We start from the raw sequence: 23,226 nt of genomic DNA, 5'->3' as shown, positions 1-23,226 counted from the left end.
TGAATGATATTTTAAGGTTCTTCAGGAAATTAAAAGGCAATGGCTGCCTTAGGAAATGTTCTGCTTGCTTGATTTAATGCGTGCCTTAGCTGGAAGGTGGTGTGACAGAGTGATTCAGACCTGTTGGACGGTTCTGATGGGGGAGTTTTATTACACCAAACGAGGGGCACAGATCCAGCCGTGATAAATGACTGTGCCACCTTACTGTGGAGGAGAAAAGGCCTTCAAAGCAGATACACCCCTGACTTTCCACACATCTTACTCATTCACTTATTAATACAGCTTCGAGTTTCAATCAATACCTACTTTGCTGGCTTATAGTTACAAAGAAAAGCCTACAGGCTGAAAAAAACAACAACACAATGAGCATGTAATGGGCCGAGATTCTATAGAGGTATATTCTTTATGAACAAGGGGCTGGATGTCTCAGCTGAAGATGAATTATGGTGACGTGACACAGGTGACATATTGGCTTCATACATTATTTCACATACAATAGTCCATTTCAAGCTTTACCGGGATACCAAGCACTCTCTATCAAGAAGTGAGTTTGACTCGTTTTTAAAACACCAAAAGGTTTCCAGAGTGTTCTGAAACTACAGGAGAAAAGCTGGATGGATAGTGACATGTATATATCAGTTTTATATACTTTTTTTTTTTTTCTTTTGAGGTACAAGACATTTCTTTGTTCATTCATCTCCTGCAGGTAAAGTTAGTTCACACTTAAACAGTCATAATTAATATGAAGACTGAATTACACCATTTTTTAAAAAGAAAAAAAAAAGGTGTTTGCAAGAACAATCTAGATTCAATCAATGTAACAATAATGTCTTTCTCTAGACTTTATCAACCACTAGGCTGTTTGTGTTACAGTACATTTCACTGTATTTCCCAAAGGCGGTATCTGTAGAATGACGCAGTGTGTTTTAGTTCAGACGCCAGTCGAAATTTATTCAGCCATATCTTGCGAGGTTTATTTACCTCACTCCTGCTAATAGAGTGCACTCACTCTATCTGTCTGAATGTGCTGACTCTCTCATATAGTGGCGCTGGAGGTTTTAGGACTAAAAGCAGACCTTCACCCAACTGTGTCCCTTTGGAGGGGAAGTACGAGAGTGATAGAAAGAAGTAACAAGAGGGAGAGTGAGCGGCAGAAAGCGAGAGGAGGGAGAGGGAGAAAAGAGGGAGGCGGAAAGAGAAACGAGTGCCCGCTCAACCTAGGAACGTCTGGAAACGTAATTCCTATTTCTATAGAAGCACCTCTTTGATCTTATGAGAGGGAGAGATCGCAGACAGTTTTGCTGTCATCACTTTCACTTGTACTCTGGCTGAATTATTTATGAAAGACCTCAATAGAGGGTATGTGATGGGTAAAAGGCTTTTTACTAACAATACTAAAAGCAAAAGAGGACCCTCAAATGGACAAAAAAATGTCACATCAACCTTAGATCATGTCAAAGGATGTGAACTCGGGTACAAAGGCCCAGTTAAGTAAAGGTAATGTTTGGATAGGCTGCGAGAGATTCTGTCCCGTGTGTTTAAAGGGATAGCATTTCATCTACAGCCTGCACACAAATAACACCAGCGAGCCATGAAAGCAATACACCAGCTGAAAATGGAGCTTTGAACTGAGGAACCTCCGAGCAACAGGAAAGCCTGTCAGAAAATTAATGCTACTGTCTCCTTTCCTTATGGCTTAGTAGACGTCTACATTTGCAGAAATGGCAAACACTTTATTAAAGAGGGGGTGAAGTGGCTCCTCTGCTCAACGTTTCCAAAGACTGCACGTGTATAATGTTCCCGAACGATTTGCGCCACATTTTTCCAGGCATACGGATCTGTGATGGTCAGAACCATCCAGGCTAATAAGCCGGGTCCAGGGAGGAACTCAACCTGGCCTCAAACAAAAGAGCCAGGCTATTTATCAAGCAGCAGATGCTGATTCCCTAAATAGCCTGGCACAGAAACGGCTCCAAACTAGGCCATTATTGCAGAAAAAAAGATAGCACAACTGGATTTATGATTGGAATTTGTGTACCTTTGCTACATTTCTTATCCGCTGTTGTCTTTTCTAATCTTTTATTTTTAAATTTTCTCTCTCTCTGCTTAAAAAATAGAAACGTTTCAGGAAATAAGAGCCTCTGAGTTCCAAATTGGGGCTTGTTTGGACAACTTTATTTCTGTTCTAGAGGTCAATCATGAAAGAATTTTATTTCATGCTTTATTTATATTTATGCTTAAGATATTCAGACCCCCTTATATCTCTCTCGCTTCAATTAAGGAAGCAAAATAGGCCCCACCAGCTTTGGGCTGGGGCCACAAATATGTTACACATCTATTCTCTCCCTTTTTCTTGTTTTGCTGCTATGGTGAAAAGAAAATACTGGTGAACTTTCCCTGAACCAGACTTCCTTTAATGGCCCGGCCGTGTGTTGACCCAGCAGAGTCGGCTGGAACCTGATACTATCCAACACACTACGCTGCGCAGGCAATCAGATTACACGGGGCCCAACAATACACTCCACACGACTCCAATTTCAGCACTACAATGCAATAAAAGCACAATAATTAAATTCACGTTCTCACCCCGTTTACAGGAAGCCAACACGAGGTGATAGGTATAATAAGAGGCATAATATCGAATGAGATATCAGGATGCTTTTTGATCTCACGGCAAAATTCTGACATCTCGCCATCAGTCTCGTTTCTGACAACGGAAGCAGTGACTGAGATCTTATTACCCAGAACGCTGTTAATGCAGTGATTACGATCTGTTATAAATCAATTGAAACCACAAATGTAATGTTTAGCCCAAGTGAGCACACTCCCTTAGTGGATTCAGTTACACACAGAAGTCATCCACTCCTCCCATCTTCGGATATCTTTAGGAATTCAACCTGATTATGTCAATAGTGGCTCGAGTTTGCAGAGAAAGAGCATAATATTATTTCCTGGTGGTTATGATTGAGCCATTAACCTTTTATCGCAGTCTTTTGTTTGACGTTTCTAAAAGCTAAGGATGAAGATATTTATTCCATTTCCGCCCGGTTGGCCAAAACAAGCGAGTGAATCATTCGTCTGGGGCTTGTGTAAACAAAAGGCCTCTCCAGGTCTCTGCCAATCAGGTCTTATAAAATATTAACCCAATGTCATTGCCCTTTTAAAATCTCTCACCTAGAATTCCCTAATTGTTCCTTTTCTTTATCTCTCCAGTGCAGAGAGTAAATAAATTAACAAAATAGCTTTTATCGCCCTGAGTAACCTTTTAACTGAAGGATTATCTGGGGTTTATTTTTCATTTCTCTCACAGCGATAGCAGAGCATGCCCCATTGATTGGTTTGCTGGGGTGGTGACCAGCCATGAAAACAAGGTCTTATTGATAAAACAAAGCAGTTTCTTACCTTTTAAGTGCCAGGTCAGGCAGAAATTCAGACGCCCTGAACCCATCAGGGGCCTGAATATGCTGAGTGCATTGGTTTTTTTGGAGGTTTGTTGTTTTTTTTAATTCAGTTCAATCAAATGGTTTAAAAATATGCGCACAACTCCCCTGAGAGGTTAACTATGTTTTTAAAAAAAGATAGGAATAACATGTCTGTGCTGTCTTACTGCCAATTTAAAATCCCCACAGGTCAGATAACATTGTTGTCTGGAAAAAAAATAGTGCGATGCTTAACTTTAATTTGAGAAATGAGTTGTGTTAAAAAAAAACTTGGTCTGCTGGACAAGAGAAGTGTAATGCTAGCAAACGCAGAAGGAACAGGAAGTTGTGCTCTTTAATTTTACATTTGTTTGTTGATTAAACTTTAAGAGTAATAAAGAATTTTACATTTGATCATCGAAATCACTGTTTGAGCAAAAGTGTCGACCGTTCTCTCAAACCGAGTATCTCTGGGTGAATAAGCAGCGTAGCATCTCTCGAGATTTTCTTAAAATCTACAATCAAATTAGCTGAGAATCGAGCGTGCGTGTATCAAAGAAAGCTTAGCAACTTGACAAAATGAAAACCAGCGAGAATGACAGGGCTATATGTTGCTTTCAACAAAACGGGGAAAAAGAAGGAAAAAAAAAAAAGATGATTTATATTTCCTGCTGACCTTGGCAGTCTATTCGTTGTGATGATCATAATCTCAGAGTCACCGTGTGATACATGGGAATGCATTCGCTCATCCATCTTTTTCATGCATCCATCTATCCTTACCCTCATCTTGTATCTGTATTTGCATTGAACCTATTCTTGGATTATCTCAATCAGCTTCCCCCTTGCACCTGTCAAACAACGCCTCGCACAGGTAGCCACACGGCACTTATCTGATCTAGATAGCTGGATTACAGCGAGTTTGAGTGCGAGCAGAGAGAAGAGGAAAGAGAAAAAAAGAAAAGAAAGAAAAACAGACTTTTATTTATTAGGGTTAGGAACAGCTGCATCCGCCTGCAAACTGTGAACCTTTGTTACGGAACAATATATCACAGATCAAATGGTGTGAAATCAAAGGCGGGAGAGAGTTAGCATCAATCCCACTAAAACCCCTTTTAAAGTGCTGTCTGTGCTCTGATCCCTGTGTGGACTAATGTGCGGGGTTGAGATCAGTGGTAGTTGGGAGAGTGGATGCCTTCCTGATGCCTTTGTCTGGGCTCAGGCCTGATTAGGACCACGCTGGGTGAGACGATCGCAGCGTCTGACGGTACGGGGGAACTCGGAGCCGGTTTTGCTCCTTCCGCTGTCCTCGAGCCCGTGTAATGAAACAAGCAGACTTTGAGAGAAGACCGATGTTACGGCAGCTATAAAGAGCTTAGTCCTGTAATCGCTCTCTATTAGAGCCATTTGAAGCCTTTCGGTTGTGAAACCGAATCTAAAAAAGATCTGAAATGCGATAAACTGCTGATTATTCCCATGCATCATTAATGTTAAAAGCTGATTTCATAATTGTATGTCCCATAACTACAGAGTCTAAGATTGCTTAGCACCACATGAACAGACTCTGATAATGAGTAAGCAGACTTCCTACATCACGGGAACTGATGAGGAAAGCCTAATTGGTTGACTTTTCCATGCCTAATGGATGATTCTCTTAATTAAAAAGATACTGTACCAAATGTTAGAAATCAGATAGCGCTTAAAGTAAATGCAGTTAATCAAATGTATGAGAATGAGCAGTTCCAGGAAAGCCTAAATGAGATTGGTAGATATGATTTGGCTCCAATATTTATTAATTGCAAGTGCCTTTGGTTAGCAAAACAGAACAGGTCTTATCTTCAAACTGCTAGGAAATTTCATCTAACCACTCTCACTGATCTCTCTTTTTCATGAACTGCGATGCATATGAAACAAGTCTTCAAAACAAGGCTTTTAAAACTTACCCAGTCAGGGTGCCTTTGAGGATATTTAATTAAAATCTAATCCTGCATTCATTAAGGCTCACATAAATTAAGCTGTCATTCATAAGATTTATGGATTCTCATTTGCATATTGCATACAATTCATCAATTACTCAAGTATGAAAGGAGCGCATTTCCCTTGGAGCTGCCTGCTAGCCTGCCAACATTTGAAATGAGAGAAAGAGCACGACTGTCAGGCATTCACTGCAAACTTTTCCCCACAATGTCTGTGCACTGATTAATCTCATTTTCTAGGCATCCCTTACAAGATTGTACACAGTCCAGCTGCACTTTTCAATTATTTCTCCTGTCCTCTCAACTAACTTTGAAAGCAGGATGGGCTAAATGTGGACTGGAGGCTACTTTGGTCTTTATGTATATAACATGTCTTTTTGCCAGGGTAATCATAAATTAGAGAGAGGGGTTTTAAAGATCCTAATGGAAAGGAAATGTAGTAATTTTATTGCAAATCCCATCAGGCAAATATTCTGCATGCTATAATAGCATATTTCCTGTCACATTTAGAGAAGAATACATCCAGCAGGCATTCTGACAGAGGGAGAAAGCTCAAGAAAAAACAAAAAAAGATAGAGGGGGAGGGTGGACCAATGAGAAAGAGAGTTGCAGTGAGAAAACAAAAAAAAGGGGGGGGGGGGGGGGGGGGGGAATCTTAGTGCTAAACACATAAAAACTCCCTTTTTGGACATGAGGCTATGGGAAACGCAGTATGGAGTAAGTGCTTAAACCAAGCGGAGCGTGAACGCATCTAAGATAAAAGGTCAGGCAAACACAAACAGGCCACTCGCGAGGACGAATGGAATTAATTGACTCATTAATATGCATGGCTAATAAAGCTCAAAATCCTAAAACAAAAATCATTGTCAACCATTCCCTTTTAATGGCTCTTATTTTCAGCTTGAGAAGAGCTAGTCTACAGGGTGTATCAATCTTAGGAGGGGTGGAGTTCCTCCACCAAACAGGCTTGGGGTAACCTCGGTGTTGTATGCTCATGTCCTCCCCAGCAGACAAAGGCAGAGTTGTTCTGGTGGAGGGATTAATTGAGAATTAATCCCAGTTTCTGGCAGTGGAACAGACCAGCAGTTAGAAGTGAAAGTCATCCTGAAGGGTAGTTAATTGGTTCCCCATAGCAAAAGCTTTGGAGAACAGAAATCAAGCTGCATTTTCATTAATCCTCCCCATTGTTTTGTGAAATTGTTGTGGAGAGTGACTTCAGATAGAGTCAATAGTTAAGGCTTTTAATTTGCTTTTAATTCTGCCAGTGGGGTGACAATTAACAAACCCCAAAGAACAATAGCTGTGAAAATTATGCGTTCGATTGACTCTAAATGACTCTGAAATCAAAAACCGATAAGCAATTAATATACTGTACTCTACAAATGGTAAGCACCTCCAACATACTTGATGTGCTCCATCTAACTCTCTCACTCTATCTCTACATATACATACATATATATATAGGGCTTTTAAGCTTTGGGAATAGGACCGTCGGATTGTCGGATGTGATTAATTACGGGTCCAAATGGACACAATAGACAGAAAGGGTGATGTAATCATAACACGAGGAGACACGGTGGCTAACGGCAGAGATGGAGGAGGAAAAAAGGCGCAGAGAAAACGAGAGACGGAGCACAAGAGACAGCGGCGGCTCACAAACACATTCCACGTTCAAGCTAAACAGGAAGACCGTGGTGATTAGCATTAATTGCACTGAGGATTGGAATCCTGTGTGAAACATTAAACAAAAATTATCTACTGTTTATTCTGTTTTTTCCCCTCATTTTTTTTTCAATAATTAATGAAAAGTAAATACTTTGGAGGAGTCCAAAAATGATCTGGGGAGGAAAAGAAATGTTTACATAATCAGGAAAAATGTTCCTGTCCTCTTTTTCCTCTGTGTGCGCGCATGCGTGTGTGTGTGTGCACACATGGAAAGGTTAGGGCTCAGGCCTGGTTCTCACTGTTCCTCAGTGTTTCTCCATTAGAAGTAACAGTGTCTGTTCCCCTGAGTGCCGACTGCTGGGAGAGTGTTTGCATATTTAGATACAAGCAGCCCTGTTTATGCAGCCCCACTCTTGGCTGCTCAAGTTCACTCCAACGCAGGCCCTGATCAATTTGGCCAGCTGTGCTTTAAATGCTGTTTACAACAATAACATTGTGGCTAACAGAGCACAGCCTAGCCTGTACACACACACACGCACACACACATCCTTACCAGTGAGAGACAGACAGACAGAGAGAGAGAGAGAGAAGCAACTTCAGAGCGAGCCCCCAGCCTGCACATCCCCAGACGAGCATTTGTACTGAGTTAAAGACGAATCAAAGCCTGACTCCTCTGCAAGACACGGAAGAATTGGATTCCGTCTGTATACATCTCTGTGATCCTTCCGGAAGAATCACTGACTGCGAGCGAAGAGAGAGGAAATAACAAGAACTCAAACCCGGAGTCCCAACCTGACGTGTGGGCCAAGCTGAAGGTGGCACGTTCCAAGTTACAGGCGTCGTTCCTGACGAGTGATTGGCATGGAGCACAAAATAAAACGTCAGGCTCGCTGAAATTCCCACACACACATGACAACTGCTTTCGACAAGGTGCCGCGCACCTCACAAATAACTCTGTTTGGGCGAGACGCTACATTCCTCGAGACTTCGGGGGTTTCTCTTGAAAGCTAAAACTCCATTTAAGCCTGGCAGGACAGCAAATAGGCCTACTCAGCAGATAGCAGTGAAGCTGCTGCTGCCGGTGTGCTCTTGCTTGATGATATAATTCTTAATGTACAGCTTGACGAGACATAAATCTTACCCGAGAACCACCTCACCTGAATTCTTTTCCCGCTCTCCTTCTCTCCCTCTCTCATGATGAATTGTTTGCTACATCTCGGAGACTAAAACCCTTCAACCTCTTCAAACCCGGGTTTCTAATAACGCGTAGGTGCTGGGGAGAGGTGACAGCATGATGAATATCACAACAGACAGCTCCAATATGGGACAATTTTACCAGATCGATATCTCACTGCAATATCACAGAAAAGGAGCTGATATTAGTCTACACAGTGTATTACAGATGGGGTACATTTCTTCTCTCTGCACTCCCAGTGAACCTGGGCTATATTTCATCCACGTCGGCAATGGTTTACACACTCACAGACGCTCTGGAAACTAATCATAGCGTGGTAGCCACACCAGATGCATCTGCTTAAAATTATCCATATGTGTGACGCGCCTCTAACCCCCTTGTTCAACACGGCGATGGACTTGCAAATAAACTGTGAATCACATTAGAGGATGTTACAGGCCATTATTTCTAGCGAGAACAAATGTTTTGTCACATTCTAATAGAGAGATCACAGGCATCATGTGCGCAGCTTTTTAGAGCAAAGCCGAGGCAAAAGAAAGAGGCTTTGTCACGTTTGAAAAGAAGCACGAGAACCTCGCAATTAGGCGACAAAACTCTAAAGTTTGTTTGCCAATAAGCTGAAATTATATAAAAAAAAAAATCCCTTCAACACAATTTTTTTGTTTTGTTTTTTTCAACTGAAATCAATAAGTCCAAATAAACAATTCCTTTCTAATTAAATGGCGCATACGTGTTTGTAGGCATGTGTGCGATCACAGGTCTGACTTTAATTTGCGCTAAGAGTAAATTATGGTTCGGGGAATTCATCACAGTACAAACATTTGTTGAGCCCTAGATGAATAAATCAATCACAAATGCTCTCTGACAAATTAACTGACACTGTTCTCTTTGTCAAGCTCGCCGCTAAACACCGTGGTCAAGTAACGTGTGCCTGAAGAAATGGAATGAGACACCTTTTACTTCCAAGGGAGACTGATGCATATAGGAGAGAGGGAGAGAGAGGGAGAGAAATGAGAAGGAGACTGAAGGAGGGAGCGCAGACGCTGCTAACGCTTAATATCTTCTCTCTCCAGGGGGCCGGGGCTGAGGGCCCCACTGCTGTCAGCTGCAATAGGACCAGTCTTTTCGTGAGTGCCCAAGGTTCGTTAAGGGCTATTAATGGAACACAGTATCCCTTGTGTAGGGAACTTGTCAGTGTTTCATTAGAGACTGATAAACATATAATACATAAGTGTCAAACACAGTGTGCGCGCAGTGTGACGTGGTGGCGGGAGGCGAAAGGGATTTTGGGATTGGAGTGTTACAGTCATTCCCATGCTCTGCGCTGACAATATTTGGGATTTCATAAAGACGGAGGAGCGCAGTGGACACACGCCGGGACCTGTTGAGCAAACTGTTTGGCTTTACGGAGAGGAAGTCCACAGCCGGCGGTGCTGCTTCGGCAAACACCGAACTGTGTTATATTATCTGAGAAAAGAGGAGCGCCTTTTTGCACGTGCGTAACTGGTGAAGATGAGCTGGCACATCTCTTCTTACTGCTTAGGCCCAAAAGTACAAGCAAAAGAAATACATCGTATTCAATTAAAGTTCTTTTTTTCACCACTACTGAAACAAAGCAGCCCACAGCTGGGACTCTGGGTCTAGTTCACAAAGTCCTTTTGATCATTTTGTGGCAGTAAGAGAGTTTGGAGTCCCGTGGAGTACGGGACCAAGCCGATCTTATTATGATAATTGGGATACATCAACTTCAGATAGCACTAATGGAGTGAGATTTCAGTGATCAAGAGTGCGTATTCGACTGTAGAAGCAAGTTCACTTTTTTAGAAGGAGGCATTATGCAACGCTCCGGTTGTGTTCCCAGTGGGCAGCTACTGAAACTCCCAGAGCAACCCAGAGTACGCTTTTAGCTTTGGTGTTGGAAGCAGCGCTGCACTCTGACGTTTGCCACCGAAGACAAGTGTTGCTCCGGTGAAGTTAAATCTATTTCCTTGCGAGTGAGTAATTGGTCACTATGACTATTAATCAGTTAATCTTCTCCTTTTCTTTTTTTTTTTTTTACACCCTCTCTCTTCAACAGAGAAATATCAGAGGTTCAATAATTAAAAACGTGTCAGGTGAAAGTCCAACGCGCTTCCTCACACTATATGTTCTCACATTCCCTGCTTTGTTCATCTTATTAACCTCCTCTCCGCTCGCCGCGCCTTTAAATGAAATCTTTAGCCCCTTACATGTGAAATTAAAACTGCCCTCCCTTGAGCGCTTTTAATTATTCTTCTTCAGGAGAAACTTCCACTTCTACTTTTTGTCAAGGCGGCCTTCTTCCCCCCCCCCCCCCCTTTTTTTCCACACTCCTACTCACTGCCCAGGTCTGTCATGCTTCACTCCTCCCCTCCAGCCCGTTGCTCTTTCCCATTTTTTTCCTTCTTTTTCTCTTCTTCTGCAGGTCTGTTTAATTCTCACCTTGCTCTGCCCTTGTCATCAAGCCGTTGAAGCACAAAGCCAGGAGCAAGGGAGTGTTTACTCATTTCCCCACTACATTACCTCTCCTATTAATCACTGCATGGAAACTTCTGGACACTGAAGCATCTCTGCAGTCACTGCCCCAGCTGCCCCTCTACGCTAACAGGGCAAACTTTACATAAATGCCATTCTGGATATAAAAAAACCAAAATAAAAAACAGAGTGCAGAGCGTAAGCTTGCACTTGTTTCTTCAAGTAGGCACCCTTAAGCCAAGACTGCATTACTTCAAAGAGTTAAATATGTTAAATACCGGGATAATATTTTAATGCCCTTGTGTAAAAGGAAACATAACTACGGCTCTCGATAAAAAAAAAAAAGAAAAAAAGAAGAAGTTTTGAAGCAAACATGTGTTGGTTGACATTGAAATGCATGATACATTATGAGCACACAGGACAGGCAGAGGTTAGTGTGTCTAATTAATCAAATTTAATTGCATGTAAATTGTACTTTAAATGCAGATGAGGAAGAAAAGCTGTTTTTATTTTTTATTTTTTCCGTCAGAGAACACACCCCCCTGTTACTCTTCACTTATTCTATTTGTGAGATCAGAGAGATGAAAAATGAACTGTTTGCTAAAGCAAAGCTACGTCTCTAATTCCTAGTGTTAAGGTTTATTTAGACAAACACTTGATTTTTTTGTTTTGTTTTGGGGGTTTTTTTTGTTATTAGTACTAGGGGGGGGGGAAATGTTTAACGTGAAAATTCAATTTGAGTCCTGTGTGTCCACGCTGCCCCACGAACAAGGCAAAGCTGCTGCTGTGAAAGGATTCTTATGAAATTCAATTAACACACCAACAGCTTTCCTTTTCTCTCCTGCCCTAATTCCCACATTCCCGCTGAAATGACTGCATTCCCGGCAATTATGCTAACCGCTCGGAGTGCACCATAAATTTACAGGTCTGGGAAAGGCTGTAACGAGAGCTCCTTAAATATGGGAAGGAGACGTTTGAGAAGATGGATCGCCGTGGGCTAGTGGTCGGCCGGCAGTGGGCAGGGGGAACCTGTTTGTGAAATGCATACTACTAGCTGCTCTGCTTCTTCTAATGAGGCTATGGACATAAGGAACATTATCATTAATGAATGAACCCCTCCTTTTTCCGGCTTTTTCTTCATGTGTGTTTTTTTCTTCTTCTTTTGCTTCTTTTCTTGCCACAGCCCCCCTGTCCTTTTATTACTGTTTCACTGGGTAGCCCAAGGCAGCGGGCGGCATGTGCGTCGGCTATATATGAGAAAGAGAAAGAACCCAAAATATTTGAAATGCAAATAAATGAGTAATGTAAATAGTTTTGAGAGAGTTTACCCAGTGAACAATGGCCCCTTATGAGACACAAGTGCGACAGAGGGAGAGAGAACAGGACTGCTGGTGTGGGGGATCCGAGCGGTGGGGGTTGGAGGGATCATCCAACACAATGTGGCCCTTCTCCTAAAGCAACTTGTTATCAGGCGCTACGCAGAGCCCCCCATTCAATCTGCATTTAAATACATTTCAGTCCACTCACTCATTTGCATTCATTTCTCCCATTATATTTGAAAATGGCTAAATGTCTAGCCAACACAATGTGGGAGCCTATCACCGGCCAGGGGAAGCCCACACCTGATGCCAATTTAGCCTGCTCGGATCTATTCATTGCCGTGGCCTGATCTGACAACTCCAGCTCTTCCCCATCCAGGAGACTTTTCAATTGGATCTGCTCGCGGTGACAAAATTGTTTTTGCTCATTGAGGTTTTTTTCTCCTCTTCTTCTTCTTTTCTTTTTCTGTCCCACCCCCGCCTTTCCATCTTTCTCTCCCTTCTCTCATCGTCACTCCCTCCGTCTGTGCGTCTGGGTGTCTGTTTGGGAGCCATGGGAAAAGGAGAGGCAAATGATTCTCAGTGGCTTCTGATTTCCACTATTTGTTCAGCATTAGGCCCACTTATCTCTGAAAGAAAAAGCAACATGTGGAGAGAAAGTGACAGGCAGAAATTCAGCCTCACTAACAGGCCTATTGTGCCCTCAAGATCTGCATTCAAACACGAGGGGCCCTCCAACTCTTTCTCCCTCTCTCTCTCTTTCTCCCGCTCCCTCTCCCTGTCGCTATAAAATGTGCACATACTTGTGCATAGACCTCTGTCACAGTCAATTACTGCTGCTAATCTGTACTGCAATGGAGAGTAAATATTTCATTACTTTTTCAAATAAACAGTTGGTCTGAGCTCATGGAGTGTCATCTATTCTGTGAAAGGAGCTGTGACGTTCACATTCAATTACACCATAAAAAGCCGCCAAAGCTTCTGAAGTAGACTTTTTGTGCTGAGAGCACACTACCAAAATCATTAAGACTCGGTGGCAACATCTTGAGATGAAAAGCTGAGTGGAGAGCCCCAGCATTTACACTACAGCACCTTTTCTTCGGCCCGAAAAATCATCCTGGGAGCGCTGCCCTTGCCTCCCCCTTTCCTCGTTCTCTGTTCATCGGCCGGTGTCTACGCGGCTCAGCAGAGACACACAATGTTGTTTTCTCTGCAACGTACTAAGTAGTGTTGTGTGAGATTAGCAGATGAAATAATGCAAGGAACGGGGAGGGCAGGGCGGGAGTGGGGGGGGACTGGCGGGGGGTTGACAGAGAGATCCCAGAGTCTACTGCTCATTAATCACTGCAGCGTCTTTGACCTTTCATTTGCCAAGGGCGCTAAGAGAGGAGGAGGAGGGTGGCCGCGGCTGCTAACGCTGCCCAGGAAAGAGGCTGAAGAGAGGAGAGCAAAGGGATAGACGGTGAGGGGGTGGGGGGGAGAAAGGGTTGGAGAAAAATCAAAAATATGACCGCGAGATTCTGCCGTGTCGAGTCCAGACGAGATGCGTTCTTACGGAAGAGTGAAATTAATCAGCTTCGCCAACCGTTAGATGAATCAGGCATTTCCCAGCCCCTAGGAGGTATCAGCTGCTCTGCTCCACTCACCGGGCCTGATAGAGACCGATAGGCCCCCTTTCCCATTTACACATGTTATTAAAAGAATTACAAAGACGTCTGCTCGGCTCCCTCCCCTCACACCAGTGTGGGCTTTGGGAACTGGGTGCTGGAAGTGGCAAGAGGGTGTGACATTAGCGTCAGGCGTATTTTTAGCGTGCGGATGCTCCGCTCTCGGTTTACCAGGTGGGATGACTGAAGGCAGCCAGGCAGCGGTGGTGGTGGAGGTGGTGAGAAAAGCTTGACAAACTCCAGCTATTGCAGAGAAGTGCTTGTATATGTGAGAATATGCGTGTGAAAAGAGAGGAGAGTGAGCGATAGAAGTCGTGATTGTGGCCCTGCTTTGGAGACTTGGAGCGCTGATTGATTCGTAGGATGATGCCTGTTATACATCATTACATCTCCATTGTCTGTTGTAACTTGGAAACACACTCCTGTAATTAGATAATGAAGTCTCAATGTTTCGCAACAAGAGCACTATAAAAAAAATTAAAATAAATAAATAAAGATTCCGGTCTAAATAATTAAGCTACAAATAAGCACGAGAGGAAATGAATGAGAATGATAGCTAATCAAGTGAAAACAACGCCACTTACTGAATCAATACAGGGGAGATGAGTGATGCAAGTGCAGTATAGTTTATCACTGGATATGGTGGACAGTTATTAATATGCATTTAAGCTTATTTTTAACCCTAATTGATGTTCAAGGTTAATCTAATCAGACCAATTGTACCTCTGAAGAGGCTGCTCCAATTTAATTGGCTATTTTTATTGCCTCAGCGAGATTTTAATTGAAACCAAAGGGGATCTAACAACAACTGTGACATGTTGATGTCTGGGGGATAGTTATAAATATGTGACAAAATATGTGCATTATTAATGTGACTTCTTAATGCATTATTGTAATGCGTCCCCAGAAACGTAGATATTACTTTACGCAACACGGGTTTAAGAGTTGGGGGGGGGCTCAGCTCATCCTGAATATGTCAACAAAATAATACAGGGATGCTTTAATCTGACTCCAGGCAAATCAGATTTAAATTGTTAACATTCAAAAGGAAAAAAAAAAGGATAACCTGTGTAAGTGTAATGAACTCTGAAGACTCCGGGAAAAAAAAAAAAAGCTGGCCTCTATTGAGTCCTCACAGTTGAAATGCTGATAAAAAACTGTCAGCGTATTCAGAGCCTTTTGCGCGCCACAGATAATGTGGTTCAAGAATAGTGTTACTACCTACACAAGGAAAGCGATGACACCATAAAAAAAATGCCATTGATCCCAAAAGAAGAGATTACATTGTGTCTGACACAGGCGTGAACATTAGCATTAGACTCCTGGATCAAATTCTGCACTGCAGCAGTAGCCATTGATGATATCGATCAGAATCGTGGCTACTACGATTATACATGAGCCATCAGCTGGCACTTTTAAAAAATGGACTTCCTCTCCTTCCTGGCTTTTGTAGAAAATTTCTCTTTATCTGTATGAATAGCCCCCCCACCCCTTTTTTTTGGGGAAGATCAGTGATTTTAGACCTAAACGGCTTATTAATTGCAGGCCTGCTTCCTGCTGAAAGATCCAGTGAGAATTCAAGGGGACACGGGATTTAGTGCTGTTGGAGTGTTGCTATTTGTCCTCCAAGGGATGACAGTCAGTGTCAGTGCTTTAAATATCAGGCCTATTTCCAGACCTGGAATGACAGAGGTTGAGATAAGTAAACATACAAGGCGGGCCAAACAAGGCGGAGTGAGGGAAAGAGTGAGAAAAGGTAAAAATTCCGGACTGCTCTGTCATCTATGAATAAAATGAGAGTCTAAGCGGGGCCCATAGACCAACAGTAAGAGTGGAAAACATCACCTACTCAAGCCTGACATCTGTATAAAAACAAAAAATAATCTGCTGTCAGCAGAATGTTCAATGACTCCTATCACCCGGCTGCTGATAAAGACTCTGGCTGCTGTAAGGATTGGGCTGTTATGCGAGGGGCTCAGTGGATCGGAATGCATGCTAATTGCCATCAGAAATATGTGGCGAGCCTTACAATTTCTGGCACTGCTCCGCACCTTGGCGAAGGACATGCCAGACGGACTCTAGCAAAACAAAGATTAATGAACAGCGTTGAATCGCTGTAATGCCATGTCAACAGTACCATACATTTCATTACAGAGGTCACCAGTGCGCCAGTGTTAATGCCATGCGAAAAATGTACACTGCACAAGTCTCAGCCCTTTCAGCAAGCTGAAAACAAGAGATAAATATTTTACTTGTTGGATTATAGTATTCCACTGATGTGATTACAAAAAGCCCATTACAGCGGCCAAATGCACATTTACTCAGCCAAAGGTATATATATATATATATTAACAAGGGGTTTTGTAAATGGAAAAGTTCACAGCACCATCAGAGTGACAGCAGAAAAATATATTCAACGTGTCAGTGTAATTCAGTGTGTCAGTAAAACCTGATGCTCTAAACAGGAGCAAACCTCCCCTTTTAAATAATTGATATTTTCTGATTAAATGTGGCAGTTTGGAGATAATGAATTCTTTATAGTGTGCCTTGAGCAACTCAACAGCTTTGCCCTGTGTGACAGCTTTATGGGGCGTCTTTTTACCCAAATTTTGAAAGTTTAACCTATGTAGATCAATGTGCTTCCTTAAAAGAGTTTAATAAATTAAAGTGCAGGGGGCTTTTTTTTTTTTTCTTTTTTCTTTTTTTTTTTCCTCAGCGAGCAGAAAAAGCTGATGAGACAGGTTTAGTTTAATCTCAGGCAATAGAAGTCATTAACCATTCTCCCAGGAATTAAAATATAGCTTGCCCTTTTCTTCTCTCACTTATCATTAGCATCACTTTAATCTCCCCGCGTTTCACACTGCTATTTTAATCATTACTTACTGCCTTTTGACAACTGAAGAACATGGCTTCTCCCCCGCTCAGGCAATATCCTGATTTTAGCTGACAAAATGTAGGACATCATTTAAAAATATCTAAATTTCCTCTTCTCTCTTTTTTTTCTTTTTAATTCTTCTAACTTCCACTCTTTAGACCCCTGAATGTCTGCCTATTTATATCAAAGAAAGCACAAAAGACGAGGGGAGATTGAGTGGACGACATTCAAAATGTAATTTGAGTTAGCTGCAAGGGTAAGAAAATGTGTAATACGGTTTATTTGTGCCTGTAGTGTTATTCAAATAATTCCACATATTGCTCTATGTGGGTCATGTAGGGGATTGGGGTTATATTTGTCTGCCCTTGAATCAATGAACATTTACAACAGTATCTCTGGAGCAGAGTATAAATAAAGCATTATGGCCAGTCTCTCAGTGACAATGACAGATGTAGGGCAAGGAATTTTCTTCAACTTTTGTTTTTTTATTGTTACTGGTAACAGTAAAATCGAACAATAGTAGAGGATCTGGAGCATGGTTAATTTGTAAATGACGAAGAATGGCTGAACAGGTGATAGTTTGTTTTTTAAAAATGTGTATTTCTTTTGGGGCGGGGTCAAGCTTCACAAAGCTTCATTTTTTTGGAAGCAGACCCACATGACTTGTTTTTTTTTACGCTGCTAATTTCTGTCGTGCAAACGCATCTATGCAAATAGGTGCGTTACATTTCATTTCACTGATTTAACAATAATCCATCTAAGCTAGTGTCGTTCTCCCCTAAAACACATGAAATTGAACTAATCTGCTTTTCCCTAAGTGACTCACTACTTCACTGCCTTCCCTAAACTGTGCCAAGATTAAAGGCATTACCAAAGAACAGAAACCTCGAGTCCTTTAGATTAGTGTTCAATTACTTAATCCTTTAATAGAATTTGAGTTTTGTCCAAAACAACAAAGTACCTCAAATGCGCATTATTATTGCTGTCAAAAGCGACAAGAAGATTAAGTATAACTGCTACAGGAAGGTTTAAGACTTCAGATTCAGCGCACGTGCAACTCTTTCACAAGTGGGAGAACTGATATAATGATCATTTAGAGAAACATATGGATGGCATATTGTCCTAATGAGCCACACAAGCAAAGGCAGAGCTTGAGAATTCGGAGTTGCTCGAAGACCGCCTCTAAGAACTCCACATTGCGTTAAAGGGGAATAAAAGCAGTTGTTTTTCTATCCTTGCCATCGGGTGCACGTAAACACAAAACCGGCACCCTCCCTCCCTTTCCTCTTTCCAAAAAAACCCCCCGTGCCTCCCCTCCCCTCCAGCCGCAATTTAAAAATCAACACTGAACTTGTTCGCTAAACGGTTGGAAGCAGTTTATGAACATTTCAACAATAAAATCCCCTCCTCTTACATCAAAAAGAATCTCGATTCATTTCTGATCTCTATCCAAGTTCAAAGGCTAAGTTAAAGTGATACTTCAAAGAAGCGTGTAATCAAAGACATGCAGCTGTTAAAACAATCTTTTGTTAGTTCATTGTCTTCAAACCAGACTCTTCACAAAATCCCCAAATGAAGGGGAAGCAGAATCAAATAAGTTACATTCAATCATTTTGAGTGGGAGGCTTTGGTGTCATGCTAGAATAACTGCAACACTGAGGATTTACTACTATTTACAGCAGCTGAAGCAGTACAATAAGGCTGGTATCCTGCCGCAGGAAAAACTACCAGGGTCCTCTTAAATATGCCAAGGGCTCGAGGCGCACTAAAATACGCCCCGCACAAAAAAAGTGAGGCATTTTGACAAATTAAGCACCTAGTTATGAAGGCTGCATTGTTATATTTGATGTTGTAGCCTTGCTTCTCGACTGCAAGGCTCTGCGGCTGTGTGTAAAAGCTGTATAATGTCCTCTCAGTCTTTCCTCCGTGGCCTGCTGCACTGTGTCATTTGATTTCCTGCACAAGGGCAAGTTGCAGCTGTATTAACAAGTCCCTATCACTACTTGATGCCATTGAATTTTAATGCCAGGCCAACCAAAAGGAGGGACAATGAAAAAAAAAAGGGGGGAGCTTTGCCAGTCCACTGGCTTGGCTTAATTTTTTAATATGCGTTAGCACCTTGCTTTAATCCGACTCTAATGTACATCATCAGGGGTTACTGTTGAGATAGAGAAAGGGGCTGTCAATCAAGGCTTGGTCAAATTATACCCAGACTCCATTAGGTTTAAAATAGAGCGATGAGGTCTAGCGTGAGTCAATCAAATCATTTAAGGATGGCTGTTACAGTTATTACGTTCTCCTTGTTATGGAACCTGCTCTTACCTTTATTACCATCGCTGGCGGAGGAGAAAGTGAACGATCGCTGAAATGCACCTGTTGTTTTCACATTACATGTTACAGTAAATTTTCCTGGCATCCTGCTTTACGGTGACCATCATGCAGAAACTAAAAGTGCATACTATCAAGCTACAGACAGGTGATAAATTAAAGGAAAATCCAAAAAAAAAGAAGAAGAATAAAAGTGTCTTGATTGGATGTTGGAAAACCGGGACAGCTATAGTGCGTCTCGGTTTCGACTCTACACTTTCTTGGGCATCTGTTGAATGGATGGGACGTAATTCTTCAAAAAATATTCCTTCATTTTGTGTTTTGAGGACTGCAATGGAGAGCTCTGACAAGTCAGTCCAATATCTCCCCATAGGTGTTTAATTAGGTTGAGATCTGGTGACTGTGAAGGGCAGAATCATTTTCCCAATTGCTCTACATGGTCATCCAGGAAGAGACCAATCGGGACAGAAACATTTCATCAAAGCATGAAGGTGATCATAACTTTATTAAGTGATTTACAGTGAAGTGGACAAGTGGACCTTAAGCATGGAAGCAAAATACAGCCCCCGCCCCCTTTTCCCAGACAAAGGATAACCAGGCCACCCAATGCTCTCAGGTTTTTCCTTTAATTTGTCACCCATCTGTATAAACGAGACATTTCAGAGAATACAAGTATTGCATTACAAAGTGATCTTGTTTTTTTTAAATTACAACAATCATTAAGGGAGTAGCTTAAGATAAAGTAGAAAGTATGGGAAAGGTAGCTTTAAAAAAATAAAATAAAAAAGACAAAATAATTTTTAAGTTCTTTTAAAATATACAAAGACCAAGTGGTATTACAACAGGAGATAGTTTGGGTTAGATTCGCTTTTTGCATTTTTGGTAATATAAAAATTACCAACCTGTACATGAGAAGATCCAAACAGGAAGCGAGCAAGGTCACCACATGTGAAAAGAGAGAAAAGGAAGGGAAACAAAGTCAGAACAATGAGAAAAGAAACAGATTTTTCTGTCAGGGCTGTAACTTAATAACTCTATTTAGCAAATCAATGAAAGGAACCCCAACGTGTTTTATCTCCGCCATAAAGACTTTCACATTGTGTTCTGCTTTTGTTGGCCCAGTCCTCACCAGATCAGTGCAATAGCAAAATAAGATGAGTCTGACGCATCTGTTCTGCGACGCGTTCCACGAACTCGGAGCCAAACGGACAATATGCGGAAAAATTCAGAATACTGTTGCGAAATATTTTCATTTTGGAATGTTTGCAAACACGCCACGAGCCGCGTGACTGCCAGACAGCTCTTAACCACCGCGTTACCAACTAACAGAAAAGTACAGGAAAGACAGAAAAGAAATGGCATCATCATCTCCGTATATGTCACAAGCCAAGGAGATCTATGTCAACCACCGAAAAAAAGAAAAAGAAAGTGTGTGAACCTGCCCGCGAGCACGCGCCTGCGCGTATGTGTGTACATCCTTGTGTATGTAAGCGAGTCTGTGTGTGTCTGACCTGCTCCATCTGGAGGATTCGAGCACTCGGGGGCTGTCACACAATAGGGAGACGAAAGCCCGCTGAAGGATAACAAATGACTTCATGGCAAAACAGCCATTGAAATTCTTTCAGTATGTGGCATTAAAAACAACTGAACAAATAGAGATAAGAAGGTGGGTAGGATTTGAAATTAGATTTTTCTTTACTCTCCCCTCTCCCTTCCTCTCTCCCTCAGCTTAAAAGCTAAACAAAACAAATGGAGCTTATTACTGCAGATTACCTTACACTGGACAGATTCACCACATGAGGCCTAGCGTAAACAATGTCTTTCTCTCCGCGCACTAACTATGTGCCATTTATAACAGTGAGCAATCATATCCACCGTACCCATAGATAAAAGCAAAATATATCCTGGCCAGCAGTTTAAAAATATAATTGTTTAAGGGCCTGTTTCCATGGGGGTTGCCATAGCAAACACTGATAAACCAATTAGGGTCTGTTGTATTACTGCTTATTTTACCTCTGCATAAACGGCGGCTGCCACAGGAGACCAACTGGATGTGTGTGAGTCAAAGGAAAAGCTGAGCCTTCCGTCTTCCTAACGGTGTCACTCACGAAGTGTTCAGACACGCAGTTAGCACTGCCAAGACCTGAACCATCGTTTCTATTTCCATTTAATAAATCATTTTATTTGAAGGAGGGGTGGAAAAAAAAGCTAATCGTGTTAAATGTACTGCGCTGTCCTCTTTAACCCAAAGTTTTCTTGCGCCTGCAGCCAAAGATCCATCCAAATATAGTGTGCACACTTCATGAGACTCAACCAGGGAAAATTCTGGTTCATGCAGCTTTCTGTGGGATGGATGCACTGAATCAGCAGCACCGGAAGTGGCAATTCGATTAAATAAAGCAGGCACATTAACTTTAAAATGGGACAATATTTACATTTTAATTCTGCTTGCTTTATTTTTTCCAAAAATGACTTTAAATAGGATTTTTTTTTTCACCATGGGGATGAGAGTGCGTCCTCATAGAGGGTCATCTGATTGCTGTAGTGTCTCTACCTTAAAATATACAATATTTACAAGTATCTCAATCCTACTGTTGAATTGAATTTTGTTTGCTTGTCTTTTTTCTTACATTTTTTCCCCTAAAATAGTCCCAATAACATACCAACACTGGCCGGAAAACCTGTGCTTTACCATATGTAGTACAGCATATGTTTTAAGATACAGTTCATATAGTGGGCCTGGCCTCTCCAAATCTTTTTTTGGTAGGGAGGAGGTTGCATTTTTGGGTCCCCAAAGTTTTGAAATTAATCTAGCAGCCTTGTATCAACTAAACACCTGTGGGTGCTAATTCTCCAGTCAAGTGGTTTTACTCATGCAGAAGAAGATGGCAACACATACTGAAGTGGTTCAGAGTCTCAATCAAACCTCAGATGAAACACAAACTGTGGAAAACAACATGGAACGTGTCAGCTTGCACTGTAATAACTTGGGAAGCGTTTGAGTCTTCTTATCGGTCCACAATCCACAATTTTCTGTCTCTTCTGTGTAGTGGGAGTGTCAGTGTATGATTAAGTCACACGGTTCTTCTGTGTTATGATTAGCTAAAAACTGAAGGCTTGTCTCATTGCTCTTTGTCACGGGTCTCTTTCTTTTAAACACTTGTATCCATTTTTCACCATTTCCAGGCATTCATACTTGGCTGATCGACAGCAAGCACCGTCATCTTTTCCAGAGATGGACAGTGTCTCAATATTGATTTTAAAGAAGTGGGTTTTGTGAAGTAATTTCCTTTACACCTTTTCAGTTACATAATTATGTTCAGTGTGTGTAAATGATCAAAAGAGTTGCGTTTAACAGGCAGCATGATCGGCGTTAGGTACAGGGGGCAGCAAACACACAGCTATTGCACAGAAACAACCTGCTCAAAATTTATCATGCGACCTAGTCAGCCTAACAATCAGGCGTTAAAGAGAACAAAAGCCCATTCCAAATAAATTCCCACTGTATTTGTGCTGGGATTTGATTTACTGGCCTGTGGGGAGGCACCATTTGGTAGCACAAGAAGAGGCGGGGAGAGGTAGGTGGTGTCTGAGAGGAGAGCGTACGAGTGTGTGAGTGTGCGCGCGTCTTGTGTGTGCGTGTGCGAGGGGGCTAGGCACCAGGGGATGGTGGGTAGGGGGGGTGCTCATGTGCCAGAAGTGTTTATTGTGTCATGGTGATTTATTGAGTGAGCTTCATTTCACTGAATGTTCTCAGATATTTATTTCCCTAAAGGCCCCACAAAGATATGAACAGGCCTGCATCCACATATGTCATCATTGCCCATTTTACAGCGTCAGGAGATTTCTCTCAAACTAAGAGGGGGGAAGGAAAAAAAAAGAGAGAGGTAGAGAAACAGCTAGTGGCGATCAGGGCACCTCTCCATCAAAGCCCTGTAAACAATGGTACCTCAGCAACACGGAAATGGCATTTTGGAATATGGCTGACGACTTTTCAGTGTTCATCCCTCCTCCTCCTCCTCTCCTCTCACTCATTCCTGCCAAATACATACTTACAGAGCATACATAATTTAAATCGCGACTTTGAAGGCCCACTCAGCAAGACCTCGCTTTGAGTGTTCGCCGCGTCACAGTTTCGAGAATTTCTTAAGCAGAACTTGAGAGGAGTCACCGAAGACTCGCGCAGACATTTCCGTCTCCTCGTGCGACATTAAGGGATTGCTGAGGCAGGCTTAGCATAAGATGCTAACTGAGATGCTAGGTTGTATCAAGACTGACGCATGGTTCGAGTT

General features: G+C 42.0%; 1 protein-coding gene across 3 annotated transcripts in view; it reads right to left on the bottom strand.

The window, feature by feature from the left end:
- dachd (dachshund d) overlaps positions 1-23,226 on the bottom strand; it is a 93,187-nt gene that overhangs the window by 47,004 nt on the left and 22,957 nt on the right. The gene's annotated exons all lie outside the window — the stretch shown is intronic.

The sequence above is a fragment of the Perissodus microlepis genome, chromosome 16 (genome assembly GCF_051167445.1).
Source record: "Perissodus microlepis isolate ML-2025 ecotype Zambia chromosome 16, ASM5116744v1, whole genome shotgun sequence".
Lineage (NCBI taxonomy): Eukaryota > Metazoa > Chordata > Actinopteri > Cichliformes > Cichlidae > Perissodus > Perissodus microlepis.
This window is presented reverse-complemented; position numbering and strand designations above follow the sequence as displayed.